This window comes from Euprymna scolopes, chromosome 32 (assembly GCF_053919585.1).
Source record: "Euprymna scolopes isolate OS-2025 chromosome 32, ASM5391958v1, whole genome shotgun sequence".
In the NCBI taxonomy this organism is placed as follows: domain Eukaryota; kingdom Metazoa; phylum Mollusca; class Cephalopoda; order Sepiida; family Sepiolidae; genus Euprymna; species Euprymna scolopes.
Window position 1 is genome coordinate 65,098,554 of NC_136513.1, and position 15,398 is coordinate 65,113,951.

The window sequence follows — 15,398 nt, forward strand, 5'->3', positions numbered from 1 at the left end:
TTGCTAGTTAAATTGTTATGCATTTTTTGTTCTATATACATTTTTATTCAGTTTTTGTTCTATATACATTTGTATACATTTTTTGTTCTATATACATTTTTATTGATTTTTTGTTCTATATACATTTGTATACATTTTTTGTTCTATATACATTTTTATTAATTTTTTGTTCTAGTTAAATTGGTATGCATTTTTTGTTCTATATACATTTTTATTCAGTTTTTGTTCTATATACATTTGTATACATTTTTTGTTCCATATACATTTTTATTAATTTTTTGTTCTATATACATTTGTATACATTTTTTGTTCTATATACATTTTTATTCATTTTTTGTTCTAGTTAAATTGTTATGCATTTTTTGTTCTATTTACATTTTTATTCAGTTTTTGTTCTATATACATTTGTATACATTTTTTGTTCTAGTTAAATTGTTATGCATTTTTTGTTCTATATACATTTGTATTCATTTTTTGTTCTATATACATTTTAATTCAGTTTTTGTTCTGTATACATTTGTATACATTTTTTGTTCTATATACATTTTTATTCATTTTTTGTTCGATATACATTTGTATACATTTTTTGTTCTATATACATTTTTATTCATTTTTTGTTCTATATACATTTGTATACATTTTTTGTTCTATATACATTTTTATTCATTTTTTGTTCTATATACATTTGTATACATTTTTTGTCCTATATACATTTTTATTCAGTTTTTGTTCTATATACATTTGTATACATTTTTTGTTCTATATACATTTTATTCAGTTTTTGTTCTATATACATTTGTATACATTTTTTGTTCTATATACATTTGTATACATTTGTATACATTTTTTGTTCTATATACATTTTTATTCATTTTTTGTTCTATATACATTTGTATACATTTTTTGTTCTATATACATTTTTATTCATTTTTTGTTCTATATACATTTTTATTCATTTTTTAGTTCTATATACATTTGTATACATTTTTTGTTCTATATACATTTTTATTCATTTTTTGTTCTTGTTAAATTGTTATGCATTTTTTGTTCTATATACGTTTTTATTCATTTTTTGTTCTAGTGAAATTGTTATGCTTTTTTTGTTCTAGTTAAATTGTTATGCATTTTTTGTTCTATATACATTTGTATACATTTTTTGTTCTATATACATTTTTATTCATTTTTTGTTCTATATACATTTGTATACAGTTTTTTTCCTATATACATTTTTATTCATTTTTTGTTCTATATACATTTTTATTCATTTTTTTTTCTATATACATTTGTATACATTTTTTGTTCTATATACATTTTTTTTCATTTTTGTTCTAGTTAAATTGTTATGCATTTTTTGTTCTATATACATTTTTATTCATTTTTTGTTCTATATACATTTGTATACATTTTTTGTTCTATATACATTTTTGTTCATTTTTTTTCTATTTAAATTGTTATGCATTTTTTGTTCTATATACATTTTTATTCATTTTTTGTTCTAGTTAAATTGTTATGCATTTTTTGTTCTATATACATTTTTATTCATTTTTTGTTCTATATACATTTGTATACATTTGTTGTTCTATATACATTTTTATTCATTTTTTTTGCTAGTTAAATTGTTATGCATTTTTTGTTCTATATACATTTTTATTCAGTTTTTGTTCTATATACATTTGTATACATTTTTTGTTCTATATACATTTTTATTCATTTTTTGTTCTATATACATTTGTATACATTTTTTGTTCTATATACATTTTTATTAATTTTTTGTTCTAGTTAAATTGGTATGCATTTTTTGTTCTATATACATTTTTATTCAGTTTTTGTTCTATATACATTTGTATACATTTTTTGTTCCATATACATTTTTATTCATTTTTTGTTCTATATACATTTGTATACATTTTTTGTTCTATATACATTTTTATTCATTTTTTGTTCTAGTTAAATTGTTATGCATTTTTTGTTCTATTTACATTTTTATTCAGTTTTTGTTCTATATACATTTGTATACATTTTTTGTTCTAGTTAAATTGTTATGCATTTTTTGTTCTATATACATTTGTATTCATTTTTTGTTCTATATACATTTTAATTCAGTTTTTGTTCTGTATACATTTGTATACATTTTTTGTTCTATATACATTTTTATTCATTTTTTGTTCGATATACATTTGTATACATTTTTTGTTCTATATACATTTTTATTCATTTTTTGTTCTATATACATTTGTATACATTTTTTGTTCTATATACATTTTTATTCATTTTTTGTTCTATATACATTTGTATACATTTTTTGTCCTATATACATTTTTATTCAGTTTTTGTTCTATATACATTTGTATACATTTTTTGTTCTATATACATTTTTATTCAGTTTTTGTTCTATATACATTTGTATACATTTTTTGTTCTATATACATTTGTATACATTTGTATACATTTTTTGTTCTATATACATTTTTATTCATTTTTTGTTCTATATACATTTGTATACATTTTTTGTTCTATATACATTTTTATTCATTTTTTGTTCTATATACATTTTTATTCATTTTTTAGTTCTATATACATTTGTATACATTTTTTGTTCTATATACATTTTTATTCATTTTTTGTTCTTGTTAAATTGTTATGCATTTTTTGTTCTATATACATTTTTATTCATTTTTTGTTCTAGTGAAATTGTTATGCTTTTTTTGTTCTAGTTAAATTGTTATGCATTTTTTGTTCTATATACATTTGTATACATTTTTTGTTCTATATACATTTTTATTCATTTTTTGTTCTATATACATTTGTATACAGTTTTTTTTCTATATACATTTTTATTCATTTTTTGTTCTATATACATTTTTATTCATTTTTTGTTCTATATACATTTGTATACATTTTTTGTTCTATATACATTTTTTTTCATTTTTGTTCTAGTTAAATTGTTATGCATTTTTTGTTCTATATACATTTTTATTCATTTTTTGTTCTATATACATTTGTATACATTTTTTGTTCTATATACATTTTTGTTCATTTTTTTTCTATTTAAATTGTTATGCATTTTTTGTTCTATATACATTTTTATTCATTTTTTGTTCTAGTTAAATTGTTATGCATTTTTTGTTCTATATACATTTTTATTCATTTTTTGTTCTATATACATTTGTATACATTTTTTGTTCTATATACATGTTTATTCATTTTTTGTTCTAGTTGAATTGTTATGCATTTTTTGTTCTATATACATTTTTATTCAGTTTTTGTTCTATATACATTTGTATACATTTTTTGTTCTATATACATTTTTATTCATTTTTTGTTCTATATACATTTGTATACATTATTTGTTCTATATACATTTTTATTCATTTTTTGTTCTAGTTAAATTGTTATGCATTTTTTGTTCTATATACATTTTTATTCAGTTTTTGTTCTATATACATTTGTATACATTTTTTGTTCTATATACATTTTTATTCATTTTTGTTCTATATACATTTGTATACATTTTTTGTTCTATATACATTTTTATTCATTTTTTGTTCTAGTTAAATTGTTATGCATTTTTTGTTCTATATACATTTTTATTCAGTTTTTGTTCTATATACATTTGTATACATTTTTTGTTCTATATACATTTGTATTCATTTTTTGTTCTAGTTAAATTGTTATGCATTTTTGTTTCTATATACATTTTTATTCATTTTTTGTTCTATATACATTTGTATACATTTTTTGTTCTATATACATTTTTATTCATTTTTTGTTCTATATATATTTGTATACATTTTTTGTTCTATATACATTTTTATTCATTTTTGTTCTATATACATTTTTATTCATTTTTTGTTCTAGTTAAATTGTTATGCCTTTTTTGTTCTATATACATTTGTATTCAGTTTTTGTTCTATATACATTTGTATACATTTTTTGTTCTATATACATTTTTATTCATTTTTTGTTCTAGTTAAATTGTTATACATTTTTTGTTCTATATACATTTTTATTCAGTTTTTGTTCTATATACATTTGTATACATTTTTTGTTCTATATACATTTTTATTCATTTTTTGTTCTAGTATTATTGTTATGCATTTTTTGTTCTATATACATTTTTATTCAGTTTTTGTTCTATATACATTTGTATACATTTTTTGTTCTATATACATTTTTATTCATTTTTTGTTCTATATACATTTGTATACATTTTTTGTTCTATATACATTTTTATTCATTTTTTGTTCTAGTTAAATTGGTATGCATTTTTTGTTCTATATACATTTTTATTAAGTTTTTGTTCTATATACATTTGTATACATTTTTTGTTCCATATACATTTTTATTCATTTTTTGTTCTATATACATTTGTATACATTTTTTGTTCTATATACATTTTTATTCATTTTTTGTTCTAGTTAAATTGTTATGCATGTTTTGTTCCATTTACATTTTTATTCAGTTTTGTTCTATATACATTGGTATACATTTTTTGTTCTAGTTAAATTGTTATGCATTTTTTGTTCTATATACATTTTTATTCATTTTTTGTTCTATATACATTTTAATTCAGTTTTTGTTCTATATACATTTGTATACATTTTTTGTTCTATATACATTTTTATTCATATTTTGTTCGATATACATTTGTATACATTTTTTGTTCTATATACATTTTTATTCATTTTTTGTTCTATATACATTTGTATACATTTTTTGTTCTATATACATTTTTATTCATTTTTTGTTCTAGTTAAATTGTTATGCATTTTTTGTTCTATATACATTTTTATTCAGTTTTTGTTCTATATACATTTGTATACCTTTTTAGTTCTATATACATTTTATTCATTTTTGTTCTATATACATTTGTATACATTTTTTGTTCTATATACATTTTTATTCATTTTTTGTTCTAGTTAAATTGTTATGCATTTTTTGTTCTATATACATTTTTATTCAGTTTTTGTTCTATATACATTTGTATACATTTTTTGTTCTATATACATTTGTATACATTTTTTGTTCTATATACATTTTTATTCAGTTTTTGTTCTAGTTAAATTGTTATGCATTTTTTGTTCTATATACATTTTTGTTCAGTTTTTGTTCTATATACATTTGTATACATTTTTTGTTCTATATACATTTGTATTCATATTTTGTTCTAGTTAAATTGTTATGCATTTTTGTTTCTATATACATTTTTATTCATTTTTTGTTCTATATACATTTGTATACATTTTTTGTTCTATATACATTTTTATTCATTTTTTGTTCTATATACATTTGTATACATTTTTTGTTCTATATACATTTTTATTCATTTTTGTTCTATATACATTTTTATTCATTTTTTGTTCTAGTTAAATTGTTATGCATTTTTTGTTCTATATACATTTGTATTCAGTTTTTGTTCTATATACATTTGTATACATTTTTTGTTCTATATACATTTTTATTCATTTTTTGTTCTAGTTAAATTGTTATACATTTTTTGTTCTATATACATTTTTATTCAGTTTTTGTTCAATATACATTTGTATACATTTTTTGTTCTATATACATTTTTATTCATTTTTTGTTCTAGTTAAATTGTTATGCATTTTTTGTTCTATATACATTTTTATTCAGTTTTTGTTCTATATACATTTGTATACATTTTTTGTTCTATATACATTTTTATTCATTTTTTGTTCTATAGACATTTGTATACATTTTTTGTTCTATATACATTTTTATTCATTTTTTGTTGTAGTTAAATTGGTATGCATTTTTTGTTCTATATACATTTTTATTCAGTTTTTGTTCTATATACATTTGTATACATTTTTTGTTCCATATACATTTTTATTCATTTTTTGTTCTATATACATTTGTATACATTTTTTGTTCTATATACATTTTTATTCATTTTTTGTTCTAGTTAAATTGTTATGCATTTTTTGTTCTATTTACATTTTTATTCAGTTTTGTTCTATATACATTTGTATACATTTTTTGTTCTAGTTAAATTGTTATGCATTTTTTGTTCTATATACATTTTTATTCATTTTTTGTTCTATATACATTTTAATTCAGTTTTTGTTCTATATACATTTGTATACATTTTTTGTTCTATATACATTTTTATTCATTTTTTGTTCGATATACATTTGTATACATTTTTTGTTCTATATACATTTTTATTCATTTTTTGTTCTATATACATTTGTATACATTTATTGTTCTATATACATTTTTATTCATTTTTTGTTCTATATACATTTGTATACATTTTTTGTCCTATATACATTTTTATTCAGTTTTTGTTCTATATACATTTGTATACATTTTTTGTTCTATATATATTTTTATTCAGTTTTTGTTCTATATACATTTGTATACATTTTTTGTTCTATATACATTTTAATTCATTTTTTGTTCTATATACATTTGTATACATTTTTTGTTCTATATACATTTTTATTCATTTTTTGTTCTATATACATTTTTATTCATTTTTTAGTTCTATATACATTTGTATACATTTTTTGTTCTATATACATTTTTATTCATTTTTTGTTCTTGTTAAATTGTTATGCATTTTTTGTTCTATATACATTTTTATTCATTTTTTGTTCTAGTTAAATTGTTATGCATTTTTTGTTCTATATACATTTTTATTCATTTTTTGTTCTAGTTAAATTGTTATGCTTTTTTTGTTCTAGTTAAATTGTTATGCATTTTTTGTTCTATATACATTTGTATACATTTTTTGTTCTATATACATTTTTATTCATTTTTTGTTCTATATACATTTGTATACAGTTTTTGTTCTATATACATTTTTATTCATTTTTTGTTCTATATACATTTTTATTCATTTTTTGTTCTATATACATTTGTATACATTTTTTGTTCTATATACATTTTTTTTCATTTTTGTTCTAGTTAAATTGTTATGCATTTTTTGTTCTATATACATTTTTATTCATTTTTTGTTCTATATACATTTGTATACATTTTTTGTTCTATATACATTTTTGTTCATTTTTTTTCTATTTAAATTGTTATGCATTTTTTGTTCTATATACATTTTTATTCATTTTTTGTTCTAGTTAAATTGTTATGCATTTTTTGTTCTATATACATTTTTATTCAGTTTTTGTTCTATATACATTTGTATACATTTTTTGTTCTATATACATGTTTATTCATTTTTTGTTCTAGTTGAATTGTTATGCATTTTTTGTTTTATATACATTTTTATTCAGTTTTTGTTCTATATACATTTGTATACATTTTTTGTTCTATATACATTTTTATTCATTTTTTGTTCTAGTTAAATTGTTATGCTTTTTTGTTCTAATTAAATTGTTATGCATTTTTTGTTTTATATACATTTTTATTCAGTTTTTGTTCTATATACATTGGTATACATTTTTTGTTCTATATACATTTTTATTCATTTTTGTTCTATATACATTTGTATACATTTTTTGTTCTATATACATTTTTATTCATTTTTTGTTCTAGTTAAATTATTATGCATTTTTTGTTCTATATACATTTTTATTCATTTTTTGTTCTATATACATTTTTATACATTTTTTTGTTCTATATACATTTGTATACATTTTTTGTTCTATATACATTTTTATTCATTTTTGTTCTATATACATTTTTATTCATTTTTTGTTCTAGTTAAATTGTTATGCATTTGTTGTTCTATATACATTTGTATTCAGTTTTTGTTCTATATACATTTGTATACATTTTTTGTTCTATATACATTTTTATTCATTTTTTGTTCTAGTTAAATTGTTATACATTTTTTGTTCTATATACATTTTTATTCAGTTTTTGTTCTATATACATTTGTATACATTTTTTGTTCTATATACATTTTTATTCATTTTTTGTTCTAGTTAAATTGTTATGCATTTTTTGTTCTATATACATTTTTATTCAGTTTTGTTCTATATACATTTGTATACATTTTTTGTTCTATATACATTTTTATTCATTTTTTGTTCTATATACATTTGTATACATTTTTTGTTCTATATACATTTTTATTCATTTTTTGTTCTATATACATTTGTATACATTTATTGTTCTATATACATTTTTATTCATTTTTTGTTCTATATACATTTGTATACATTTTTTGTCCTATATACATTTTTATTCAGTTTTTGTTCTATATACATTTGTATACATTTTTTGTTCTATATATATTTTTATTCAGTTTTTGTTCTATATACATTTGTATACATTTTTTGTTCTATATACATTTTAATTCATTTTTTGTTCTATATACATTTGTATACATTTTTTGTTCTATATACATTTTTATTCATTTTTTGTTCTATATACATTTTTATTCATTTTTTAGTTCTATATACATTTGTATACATTTTTTGTTCTATATACATTTTTATTCATTTTTTGTTCTTGTTAAATTGTTATGCATTTTTTGTTCTATATACATTTTTATTCATTTTTTGTTCTAGTTAAATTGTTATGCATTTTTTGTTCTATATACATTTTTATTCATTTTTTGTTCTAGTTAAATTGTTATGCTTTTTTTGTTCTAGTTAAATTGTTATGCATTTTTTGTTCTATATACATTTGTATACATTTTTTGTTCTATATACATTTTTATTCATTTTTTGTTCTATATACATTTGTATACAGTTTTTGTTCTATATACATTTTTATTCATTTTTTGTTCTATATACATTTTTATTCATTTTTTGTTCTATATACATTTGTATACATTTTTTGTTCTATATACATTTTTTTTCATTTTTGTTCTAGTTAAATTGTTATGCATTTTTTGTTCTATATACATTTTTATTCATTTTTTGTTCTATATACATTTGTATACATTTTTTGTTCTATATACATTTTTGTTCATTTTTTTTCTATTTAAATTGTTATGCATTTTTTGTTCTATATACATTTTTATTCATTTTTTGTTCTAGTTAAATTGTTATGCATTTTTTGTTCTATATACATTTTTATTCAGTTTTTGTTCTATATACATTTGTATACATTTTTTGTTCTATATACATGTTTATTCATTTTTTGTTCTAGTTGAATTGTTATGCATTTTTTGTTTTATATACATTTTTATTCAGTTTTTGTTCTATATACATTTGTATACATTTTTTGTTCTATATACATTTTTATTCATTTTTTGTTCTAGTTAAATTGTTATGCTTTTTTTGTTCTAGTTAAATTGTTATGCATTTTTTGTTTTATATACATTTTTATTCAGTTTTTGTTCTATATACATTGGTATACATTTTTTGTTCTATATACATTTTTATTCATTTTTGTTCTATATACATTTGTATACATTTTTTGTTCTATATACATTTTTATTCATTTTTTGTTCTAGTTAAATTGTTATGCATTTTTTGTTCTATATACATTTTTATTCATTTTTTGTTCTATATACATTTTTATACAATTTTTTGTTCTATATACATTTGTATACATTTTTTGTTCTATATACATTTTTATTCATTTTTGTTCTATATACATTTTTATTCATTTTTTGTTCTAGTTAAATTGTTATGCATTTGTTGTTCTATATACATTTGTATTCAGTTTTTGTTCTATATACATTTGTATACATTTTTTGTTCTATATACATTTTTATTCATTTTTTGTTCTAGTTAAATTGTTATACATTTTTTGTTCTATATACATTTTTATTCAGTTTTTGTTCTATATACATTTGTATACATTTTTTGTTCTATATACATTTTTATTCATTTTTTGTTCTAGTTAAATTGTTATGCATTTTTTGTTCTATATACATTTTTATTCAGTTTTGTTCTATATACATTTGTATACATTTTTTGTTCTATATACATTTTTATTCATTTTTTGTTCTATATACATTTGTATACATTTTTTGTTCTATATACATTTTTATTCATTTTTGTTCTATATACATTTTTATTCATTTTTTGTTGTAGTTAAATTGTTATGCATTTGGTGTTCTATATACATTTGTATTCAGTTTTTGTTCTATATACATTTGTATACATTTTTTGTTCTATATACATTTTTATTCATTTTTTGTTCTAGTTAAATTGTTATGCATTTTTTGTTCTATATACATTTTTATTCAGTTTTTGTTCTATATACATTTGTATACATTTTTTGTTCTATATACATTTGTATACATTTTTTGTTCTATATACATTTTTATTCATTTTTTGTTCTAGTTAAATTGTTATGCATTTTTTGTTCTATATACATTTTTGTTCAGTTTTTGTTCTATATACATTTGTATTCATTTTTTGTTCTAGTTAAATTGTTATGCATATTTTGTTCTATATACATTTTTATTCATTTTTTGTTCTATATACATTTGTATACATTTTTTGTTCTATATACATTTTTATTCATTTTTTGTTCTATATACATTTGTATACATTTTTTGTTCTATATACATTTTTATTCATTTTTGTTCTATATACATTTTTATTCATTTTTTGTTCTAGTTAAATTGTTATGCATTTTTTGTTCTATATACATTTGTATTCAGTTTTTGTTCTATATACATTTGTATACATTTTTTGTTCTATATACATTTTTATTCATTTTTTGTTCTAGTTAAATTGTTATACATTTTTTGTTCTATATACATTTTTATTCAGTTTTTGTTCTATATACATTTGTATACATTTTTTGTTCTATATACATTTTTATTCATTTTTTGTTCTAGTTAAATTGTTATGCATTTTTTGTTCTATTTACATTTTTATTCAGTTTTGTTCTATATACATTTGTATACATTTTTTGTTCTAGTTAAATTGTTATGCATTTTTTGTTCTATATACATTTTTATTCATTTTTTGTTCTATATACATTTTAATTCAGTTTTTGTTCTATATACATTTGTATACATTTTTTGTTCTATATACATTTTTATTCATTTTTTGTTCGATATAAATTTGTATACATTTTTTGTTCTATATACATTTTTATTCATTTTTTGTTCTATATACATTTGTATACATTTTTTGTTCTATATACATTTTTATTCATTTTTTGTTCTATATGCATTTGTATACATTTTTTGTCCTATATACATTTTTATTCAGTTTTTGTTCTATATACATTTGTATACATTTTTTGTTCTATATATATTTTTATTCAGTTTTTGTTCTATATACATTTGTATACATTTTTTGTTCTATATACATTTTAATTCATTTTTTGTTCTATATACATTTGTATACATTTTTTGTTCTATATACATTTTTATTCATTTTTTGTTCTATATACATTTTTATTCATTTTTTAGTTCTATATACATTTGTATACATTTTTTGTTCTATATACATTTTTATTCATTTTTTGTTCTTGTTAAATTGTTATGCATTTTTTGTTCTATATACATTTTTATTCATTTTTTGTTCTAGTTAAATTGTTATGCATTTTTTGTTCTATATACATTTTTATTCATTTTTTGTTCTAGTTAAATTGTTATTCTTTTTTTGTTCTAGTTAAATTGTTATGCATTTTTTGTTCTATATACATTTGTATACATTTTTTGTTCTATATACATTTTTATTCATTTTTTGTTCTATATACATTTGTATACAGTTTTTGTTCTATATACATTTTTATTCATTTTTTGTTCTATATACATTTTTATTCATTTTTTGTTCTATATACATTTGTATACATTTTTTGTTCTATATACATTTTTTTTCATTTTTGTTCTAGTTAAATTGTTATGCAGTTTTTGTTCTATATACATTTTTATTCATTTTTTGTTCTATATACATTTGTATACATTTTTTGTTCTATATACATTTTTGTTCATTTTTTTCTATTTAAATTGTTATGCATTTTTTGTTCTATATACATTTTTATTCATTTTTTGTTCTAGTTAAATTGTTATGCATTTTTTGTTCTATATACATTTTTATTCAGTTTTTGTTCTATATACATTTGTATACATTTTTTGTTCTATATACATGTTTATTCATTTTTTGTTCTAGTTGAATTGTTATGCATTTTTTGTTTTATATACATTTTTATTCAGTTTTTGTTCTATATACATTTGTATACATTTTTTGTTCTATATACATTTTTATTCATTTTTTGTTCTATATACATTTGTATACATTATTTGTTCTATATACATTTTTATTCATTTTTTGTTCTAGTTAAATTGTTATGCATTTTTTGTTCTATATACATTTTTATTCAGTTTTTGTTCTATATACATTGGTATACATTTTTTGTTCTATATACATTTTTATTCATTTTTGTTCTATATACATTTGTATACATTTTTTGTTCTATATACATTTTTATTCATTTTTTGTTCTAGTTAAATTATTATGCATTTTTTGTTCTATATACATTTTTATTCATTTTTGTTCTATATACATTTGTATACATTTTTTGTTCTATATACATTTGTATACATTTTTTGTTCTATATACATTTTTATTCATTTTTTGTTCTAGTTAAATTGTTATGCATTTTTTGTTCTTTATACGTTTTTGTTCAGTTTTTGTTCTATATACATTTGTATACATTTTTTGTTCTATATACATTTGTATTCATTTTTTGTTCTAGTTAAATTGTTATGCATTTTTTGTTCTATATACATTTTTATTCATTTTTTGTTCTATATACATTTGTATACATTTTTTGTTCTATATACATTTTTATTCATTTTTTGTTCTATATACATTTGTATACATTTTTTGTTCTATATACATTTTTATTCATTTTTGTTCTATATACATTTTTATTCATTTTTTGTTCTAGTTAAATTGTTATGCATTTTTTGTTCTATATACATTTGTATTCAGTTTTTGTTCTATATACATTTGTATACATTTTTTGTTCTATATACATTTTTATTCATTTTTTGTTCTAGTTAAATTGTTATACATTTTTTGTTCTATATACATTTTTATTCAGTTTTTGTTCTATATACATTTGTATACATTTTTTGTTCTATATACATTTTTATTCATTTTTTGTTCTAGTTAAATTGTTATGCATTTTTTGTTCTATATACATTTTTATTCAGTTTTTGTTCTATATACATTTGTATACATTTTTTGTTCTATATACATTTTTATTCATTTTTTGTTCTATATACATTTGTATACATTTTTTGTTCTATATACATTTTTATTCATTTTTGTTCTATATACATTTTTATTCATTTTTTGTTGTAGTTTAATTGTTATGCATTTGGTGTTCTATATACATTTGTATTCAGTTTTTGTTCTATATACATTTGTATACATTTTTTGTTCTATATACATTTTTATTCATTTTTGTTCTATATACATTTTTATTCATTTTTTGTTCTAGTTAAATTGTTATGCATTTTTTTTCTATATACATTTTTATTCAGTTTTTGTTCTATATACATTTGTATACATTTTTTGTTCTATATACATTTTTATTCATTTTTGGTTCTAGTTGAATTGTTATGCAATTTTTGTTTTATATACATTTTGTTCGGTTTTTGTTCTATATACATTTGTATACATTTTTTGTTCTATATACATTTTTATTCAGTTTGTGTTCTATATACATTTGTATACATTTTTTGTTCTATATACATTTTTCTTCATTTTTTGTTCTAGTTAAATTGTTATGCATTTTTTGTTCTATATACATTTTTATTCATTTTTTGTTCTTGTTAAATTGTTATGCTTTTTTTGTTCTAGTTAAATTGTGATGCATTTTTTGTTCTATATACATTTGTATACATTTTTTGTTCTATATACATTTCTATTCATTTTTTGTTCTATATACATTTGTATACAGTTTTTGTTCTATATACATTTTTATTCATTTTTTGTTCTATATACATTTTTATTCATTTTTTGTTATATATACATTTTTATTCATTTTTTGTTCTATATACATTTGTATACATTTTTTGTTCTATATACATTTTTTTTCATTTTTGTTCTAGTTAAATTGTTATGCATTTTTTGTTCTATATACATTTTTATTCATTTTTTGTTCTATATACATTTGTATACATTTTTTGTTCTATATACATTTTTGTTCATTTTTTTTTCTATTTAAATTGTTATGCATTTTCTGTTCTATATACATTTTTATTCATTTTTTGTTCTAGTTAAATTGTTATGCATTTTTTGTTCTATATACATTTTTATTCAGTTTTTGTTCTATATACATTTGTATACATTTTTTGTTCTATATACATGTTTATTCATTTTTTGTTCTAGTTGAATTGTTATGCATTTTTTGTTCTATATACATTTTTATACATTTTTTGTTCTATATACATTTGTATACATTTTTTGTTCTATATACATTTGTATACATTTTTTGTTCTATATACATTTGTATACATTATTTGTTCTATATACATTTTTATTCATTTTTTGTTCTAGTTAAATTGTTATGCATTTTTTGTTCTATATACATTTTTATTCAGTTTTTGTTCTATATACATTTGTATACATTTTTTGTTCTATATACATTTTTATTCATTTTTGTTCTATATACATTTGTATACATTTTTTGTTCTATATACATGTTTATTCATTTTTTGTTCTAGTTAAATTGTTATGCATTTTTTGTTCTATATACATTTTTATTCAGTTTTTGTTCTATATACATTTGTATACATTTTTTGTTCTATATACATTTGTATACATTTTTTGTTCTATATACATTTTTATTCATTTTTTGTTCTAGTTAAATTGTTATGCATTTTTTGTTCTATATACATTTTTGTTCAGTTTTTGTTCTATATACATTTGTATACATTTTTTGTTCTATATACATTTTTACTCATTTTTTGTTCTATATACATTTGTATACATTTTTTGTTCTATATACATTTTTATTCATTTTTTGTTCTAGTTAAATTGTTATACATTTTTTTCTATATACATTTTTATTCAGTTTTTGTTCTATATACATTTGTATACATTTTTTGTTCTATATACATTTTTATTCATTTTTTGTTCTAGTTAAATTGTTATGCATTTTTTGTTCTATGTACATTTTTATTCAGTTTTTGTTCTATATACATTTGTATACATTTTTTGTTCTATATACATTTTTATTCATTTTTTGTTCTATATACATTTGTATACATTTTTTGTTCTATATACATTTTTATTCATTTTTGTTCTATATACATTTTTATTCATTTTTTGTTCTAGTTAAATTGTTATGCATTTTTTGTTCTATATACATTTGTATTCAGTTTTTGTTCTATATACATTTGTATACATTTTTTGTTCTATATACATTTTTATTCATTTTTGTTCTATATACATTTTTATTGATTTTTTGTTCTAGTTAAATTGTTATGCATTTTTTGTTCTATATACATTTTTATTCATTTTTTGTTCTATATACAT